At 45.5% G+C, this 6,763-nt stretch overlaps 1 protein-coding gene across 3 annotated transcripts in view; it reads right to left on the bottom strand.

The window, feature by feature from the left end:
- Window positions 1-701: 701 nt before the first annotated feature.
- The window catches only part of LOC505773 (protein kinase cAMP-dependent X-linked catalytic subunit), a 59,826-nt gene continuing 53,764 nt past the window's right edge, over window positions 702-6,763 (bottom strand). For 2 of the 3 annotated variants that reach the window (XM_002700423.6, XM_059883929.1), the window contains one exon: window positions 702-5,922. The gene's annotated coding sequence lies outside the window, so the exon portion shown is untranslated. The remainder of the gene's footprint in view (window positions 5,923-6,763) is intronic. The other variant, XM_059883928.1, reaches the window with a different exon arrangement.

The raw sequence follows: 6,763 nt of genomic DNA, 5'->3' as shown, positions 1-6,763 counted from the left end.
GACTTACAGTGAAAAAGGCAGGATTTTTTTTTTTTTTTTTCAAACCAAACTGCAAAGGTGACTTGGACAGCTGGGTGTCAAGCCACGCTATGTGAGTGAGTGAGGAGAAGGAAATTTTAAAATACTTTTGTAATTTTTGTAATTTTGTAAATTTTGTAAACGATGAAGGAACACTTTGAACAAGCTGCAAAGGTGACTTAGTAAAGACACCACAGGCCACCAGATGAGAGGCTGGCAAACCCGGCCCCCCAGCCTCCGTTTATAAATAAAACTTTATTTCAACACAGCCACACCCCTTCATTTTACACACTGCCTGAGGCTGGTTTTGCACACTGCACAGGGAATGCCAAAATTACTGGCCATCTGGCCCTCTGCAGAAGAAAATACAGTGCTGTATCATACCTACAGCTTGTTTTAAAGCAGTAGAAGGTGAACGATCTCAGCACAAGAAAAACATTTTGTAACTGTGTAAGGGGATGGATGCTACCAAGATGTACTAGAATCTTTTTTGTTTCTCTGTTTTGCTTTATATACACATGTAGAATGACGTATGTTGTAAACCAGAAACAAAGATAATTTTGTGGTCACTTACATCTCAGCAAAACATAAAAATTTTAAAAGAAAGATTGCCACTGGGGGCTAGATGAAAGCAGAGAAGCTATAGCTTTTCCCATGACCAAAGAAACAAACCAGAGTCAGACTTTTATCTGAAAAGATACAAAGTTTTATTAAACAAACCTGGAATCAATGGTATCATTCCATAAATTAGACAGCAGTAAAATCTTCCCAGGGTGTGTGTGTGTGTGTATATATACACACACATACATACACAAATCACAGTGATTTTTCATTGTGCAAGGAATGGAGAGGTGTAGAAACAGGCTTTTTTATTTTTCTTTCTTTTTTAAACCACGAGAAGCTGAGACGATCAGGGCGGGGCTCCCAGTATGACTCGAGCAGGAAGGTGGCACACCAGCCCTGGATGCTTCATCCCTTGAGAAAGAAGGAATTTCCGACCGCCCTGTAGAGCCGGAGAAAGCATCTCAGGGAGCCAGGAAAGGCGGCTGGTGAGCAGAAACGCTTCTGATCCCAGTTGCACAACAACACACGTGCCGTGAGTTTTATTTAAATAACACAGGAGTCCACCATGGAACAGCAAAGAGAATATCAACACAGAAGGTCTCCAGACACAATAACTTAGAGGGAACGGTTCCAGAATATTTCCTTTTTGATTATCAAGGATTGTGTGTGGTGGTGACCACACGGGGTCAGCAGGAACAAGCTCGGTATGAAAACGTGATGCTTGGTGGAAGCATCGGCCCACCACTCGACCTCCACCAAGACACAGACACACACACACACACAGACTCAAATATATTAATTAAGACAATCGTACACGTGCTTTTTCTCTTTGTTCTTGGTGAGTCAGCAATGCCCACGCGAGTTAAACCGATTAGTCAGAAACAGATAAGAAAGGGTACAGCGTACAAGATGTTTCAGGAGGTTTAGAACACACGCCAGGCAGATGGACCACCGGAAAAAAAAAGAACACGGGCACCTCACTTCAAATCTCCACTGGGAGCGATCAAGAGACTTGCATGATGCTGTCAATTTGTGATGCAAAATCAGAGGACTGGGGACAAAAAGAAAAATTTCCAATCTTTCCAGCACCTGAAGCTACAGCGAGGATTCTGTTGTTACGATGGGGAGCGAGTGCAGTCTGCAGGGTTCACCCAGGTGGGGTGGCCCTCAGTGCCTGCAGAGCACGGTGTCGGGGTCCTGCATGAACAGGATGGAGCCAAATCTCACAGCTAACAGTGGTTTCCCATCGAGAGGCAACGTGGGTCGTAGGCAGAAACGGCGAACGCAAGTCGAATGACTCAACTGCGTGGGGCTGCCGGTGACTCGGATGGGTGGCAGGCTGGTCCTCAAATGCAGATGCAGAGAAGGAAACCAAACGTCGCCGGAGATGGTGAAAAACAGGTGATGTCAGACCTGCCCGAGGAGCAAGAATGGGAGGAGTTTTAAAGTATCATGATGGTGTGACGTGCGTGCCGGTTATCGGGGTTTTTTCCTTTGCGTATTTTGACAAATCGACAGCAGAAATCATGGGTTTTTTTTTTTTTTTCTTCCCATTGCTGGCCAATGATACAGGTCTGCTGAGCAGGATATCCCAACGGCCACGACCATAAACAATATGCCGTTATGACCGGCTAGCATTTTATCTCCTTGAGAGTTTTACAGATGGCTCTCAAACCAGGCTGGCTTTATTCTTCCCTGAGGAAAACAAGACCCACCCCACCCCGATCCACCTCTTGAAATCAATGCATTTCCTAAAGACTTTACAAGATATTTTTGGGGGGAGGGTGGGTGGAATAAGGACCATTTTTAAAGTCTTTACTGAATTTGTGACATTGCTTCTGTTTCGTATTTTTGGCTTTCTGACAGTAAGGTTTGTGGCATCTCAGCTCCGCCAACCAGGGGTTAAACTCACATCACCTCCCCACCAACTCTTGAAGGTGAAGTCTTAACCACTAGGCCACCAGGGCGGGGGGTGGTGGGGGAGTCCCGAGACTTTTTAGAGTATTGTCACTTAAGGAGATATTGCCGACTTGTCAAACGGCAGCAAACAAAAAACAGATCTCTCCTTTTCCGGTTCGGAATGTTGTCACGGCGGCCGTGAACTGTCTTCTAAACCTTGCACACTCTGATTACTTTGGATCCGAGACTCGAACAACACAGAATGCCTCCAGGCAGTGAACGCTTTTCTGGTTGCATGCGGTGAGCCATCCATGTGTTCAAGACTCATTTTGATCGCGCCCAGCACTGCATGACGTCAGACCATTTAATCTACGGCCCAGCCACCAGCACATAATGCGTTCAATAACTAAATGGGTGGCAGGGGTGTGAAAGGTGAGGTAAAGCCCGCCTGGCAGTGTTGGAATTCCTCTTCCTTCACAATGTGCTTTGCATGGCGGATGGTCAACGACCATGCTTTTATAAAGAAGCGAGCCATCCGTGGTATTTGAACCTTTGTTTTCCCTGCATACGTCTTCAAAATTAAGGCAACACATGTGCGTCCTTGTGCTGTTTTCATCTCATAAATTACTAGAGAGGAAGAACGAAGCCAAAAAAATATGCATCAGGATCAACATGTGTATTTACAATTTTTTGTATTGTGTTCAAGAAAGGTGTTTCATTTATTTCGTGTTTTCTCAAGCATAAGGCTCCAAAGAATACTCATTTATTTTTATAGTCAGAGGACACAGGACTGAATGCGTTTCCCCGTGGAGGCTGTATCTCTGCGCAGGTTCGCGCTGCTCATTTAACCTTCTAACATTCAGTGATGTAACAGTTCAGAAACGGCATGATAAAACTTTAGTCCCAGTTGGCTCACCGTTTAATCCAAAGAGCATGTGGTGATTGAAAAGTTACAGACTCAAAATAACAGTTCTCTGGGAACGTTTATCCAAGTGCACCCTTTGAAAGTAAATTTTTAATGAGCTGCCCATTGTAAGGTCCGTTTTAGTTAATCCTGGACTCACTCTCACCTACGGAATGGACCGCTCTTTGAAGATGAGGTCATTTATGAGAAGGGGGTGATTTAGTGCCTTCAGCTCGAAGCTTTTATAGGTGTCATTTTTCTTCACATCTCCTTCAAGCACACACAGCCCTTGTCTTCTGATCCAGGAGTTGCTGTTGTTGTTCAGCTGCTCAGTTGTGTCTTTCTGTGACCCACAGACTGCAGCACGCCAGGCCTCCCTGTCCATCACCAACTCTCAGAGCTTGCTCAAACTCATATCCATTGAGTTGGTGATGCCATCCAACCATTTCATCCTCTGTCGTCCCCTTCTCCTCCCGCCTTCAATCTTTCCCAGCATCAGGGTCTTTTCCAATGAGTCCGCTCTTCACATCAGGTGGCCAAAGGATTGGAGCTTCACTTTCAGCATCAGTCCTTCCAATGAACAGCTAGGAAATCCTTTAGATTGGACTGGTTGGATCTCCTTTAGAATGGACTGGTTGGATCTCCTTTAGAATGGACTGGTTGGATCTCCTTGCAGTCCAAGGGACTCTCAAGAGTCTTCTCCAACACCACAGTTCAAAAGTACCCATTCTTCAGGGTGCAAATGGTCAAATGTGATAAATACATGTATGTCCTTTGACATTTGTGCTACGTTTAAAGAAAAAAAAACCGGATACTTTTCCCAAACATCAGCTCTCCACACCCCTAGATGTGCCTGCAGAAGCGGGGGAAGCAAAAGCTGGGAAAGACACACTTTTCTGGCCCAGCACAGGAAGGAAACAGTGTCGGCAGCAAAGAACTCACCAGGTGACCCAAGAATACCTGAGTTGCAGAGACCTGAGAAGAGTTGAAAGCTGAGGGCGCACCCAAGCCTTTCTAGCAACATATCCCGAGGACACACTGCCTGGAGCCCTGAGGTCCAAGGAGCTGAACCTTTCTGGGCTGGAAAAGGGACGATGAAGGGCTTGGGGGGAGGGAGGGCCCTGGGAGGTCTACTGACTGATCCCCCGCAGCCACGGAAGGCTCTAGAACCGACTGCTTAAATGCACAGACCTGCGCCGGGAAAGGGCATGGCTGGACCCTACGACTGGATTTTACACAACGGGTTTGAGCCACTCTGGCCTTTCCAGCTGAGTCCCGTTTAGCTTTTTTCCCACAGCAAAGGTTAGAATCAGAAAGCAGAAGGGAAAGAGGGTAAAGAAGGCAGTGAAGGAGGATGCCCAGCACCTCTGACCACGTCCTGCTTCTGGGAAGATGCAAACTTCAACAGCAACACTTGCGCACGGCCACACGCTCGACACCTGGCTTTCGTGATCGACAGGGTTCACGGTCCTCACCCAACCCTCGGACCCAAAGGGAAAGCAAAGCTCAGCCCAGGCTTGTCCGGCACAGGCCCGGCAGGTCTGTGAAACCAGAAGCATAGCGAACACTGCTGAAGAGAAATAAAACCAAGCAGAAACAAGGAGGGTTCAAACGGTTCCATCGTGCCCCTTCCGTTCCTTGCTTTTCCCAAAACCAAAGGGGAAAAGAAAATCATGTGCGTTAAGTTCCTCGAGCCAATGCTGAAAAAGGACTCTTCTGTATTGGGAGATGCAATTTTGGTCTAGGGATTGAACCTGGAATATGAATAGCTAGCCATCTCCCTACAGAGTCTGAAATTTTTTTTAATGCCACACACAAAATACCTTGAGAAAAGCATTTGCGGTCAGCGGCTAGTCTTGGACTAAAATTCAAACTCACATCTCCTTCCTTTGCCTTCTGGTTTCAAGACCTCAGGCTACCAGACACAAAGCATTAAAAATCCTGCATACAGACTGTCGTAGGATATACCCATAAAATGCATAGAAGATGATAAAAAATGCATATATCATAACTTTTAAAATGTTGTCCAGCAAGAGAACAGATTCATAAAAAAAAAAAAAGAAAAGAAAAATCTGAAACATAAATATAATCTCTGGAAAGTAGGAACATGTACATCACAATTTCTGTGCTCCAAGCATACCGCCTTTTTTTATACACAGACGCGAGCAAACGTACAGACACACACACCATTTGTGGTTATATCTGAACAAGTTGAGATTAAACTTAAAAAGTCAAGTCTATGAGGGAAAAAAAAAAAAAAAACGAAACCCAAGATATTCCAGCAGGAACACACAAGGCTAGAAAGAAGAAAACCTGCAACCAAACGAATGTTCAAAGTGTCCTACTGTGCAGCCGATTTCCAGTAGGTTAAATAATTCCAGGGCCACGAAGGTCAACAGCTCTGCAGTCTCTTTACACACATCCAGGCGTATACACACGCGGAAGCATCCTTACTCCAAGAAGAAGACAGTTGCCTCCTCGGGTCGGCGTGGGGGCCACTGTGTATCCCAGGCAGGCTCAGATCACCCTGTGTCTGGCTTGAAATAAAACAGAGGATTCGGTTACTTTTCTAAATGTTTATTCTTTTTTATCTTTTGCTTGCGCTGTGTGGCACACGAGATCTTAGTTCCCCAAGTAAGGATTGAACCTGCATCATTGGAAGCATGGACTCTTACCCGCGGGACTGCAGGGAAGTCTGGGTTTTGTTAAGTTTTCAAAACACCTGGGCACCATTTGTCATCTTAACAGTAACAACAACAACCGCAGCAAAAAAGAAGCCCAAGATTCCTTTCACACTCTTATTGCAAAGACCCACAAGCCTGAATTCTGTGGAGCGAGAATGCCGCATAAAGTACATTGAAAGATTCATTTAAAAGGTGGTGGGTTCTCCATGTTCCACAGAACTAGCCCAACCTCGTCCACAATTTGAAAAGAGATTTAGCCCAGAAGCAAGAGTGGGTCCCCGTTTCCTTGTACTCTGCCATAGGACCTCACCATCAGACAAAACATTTTACGATGAAGAAAAAACTGCAGGGTCCAGACCCGCAATCTAACTCTGCTTCTGTTTGGTAAATCAGTTCAATCCACAAGGACCCACCGTATAGCACAGGGAACTCTGCTCACTACTCTCATAACCGATATGGGAAAAGAATTTGAAAAAGAAGAAATACACGTATATGAAAAAATATATATACATACAAGAAATTTAAAAATAAACAGAATTCAACTGATACAGGGCTTGCCAGGTGACTCAGATGGTAAGGAACTCGCCTGCCAATGCAGGAGGCCCTGGGTTCCATTCCCTGGGTTGGGAAGGTTCCCCTGGGGAAGGGCAGGGCAACCCACTCCAGTAGTCTCGCCTGGAGAATCCCACGGACA

This window comes from Bos taurus, chromosome X, assembly GCF_002263795.3.
Source record: "Bos taurus isolate L1 Dominette 01449 registration number 42190680 breed Hereford chromosome X, ARS-UCD2.0, whole genome shotgun sequence".
In the NCBI taxonomy this organism is placed as follows: domain Eukaryota; kingdom Metazoa; phylum Chordata; class Mammalia; order Artiodactyla; family Bovidae; genus Bos; species Bos taurus.
This window is presented reverse-complemented; position numbering and strand designations above follow the sequence as displayed.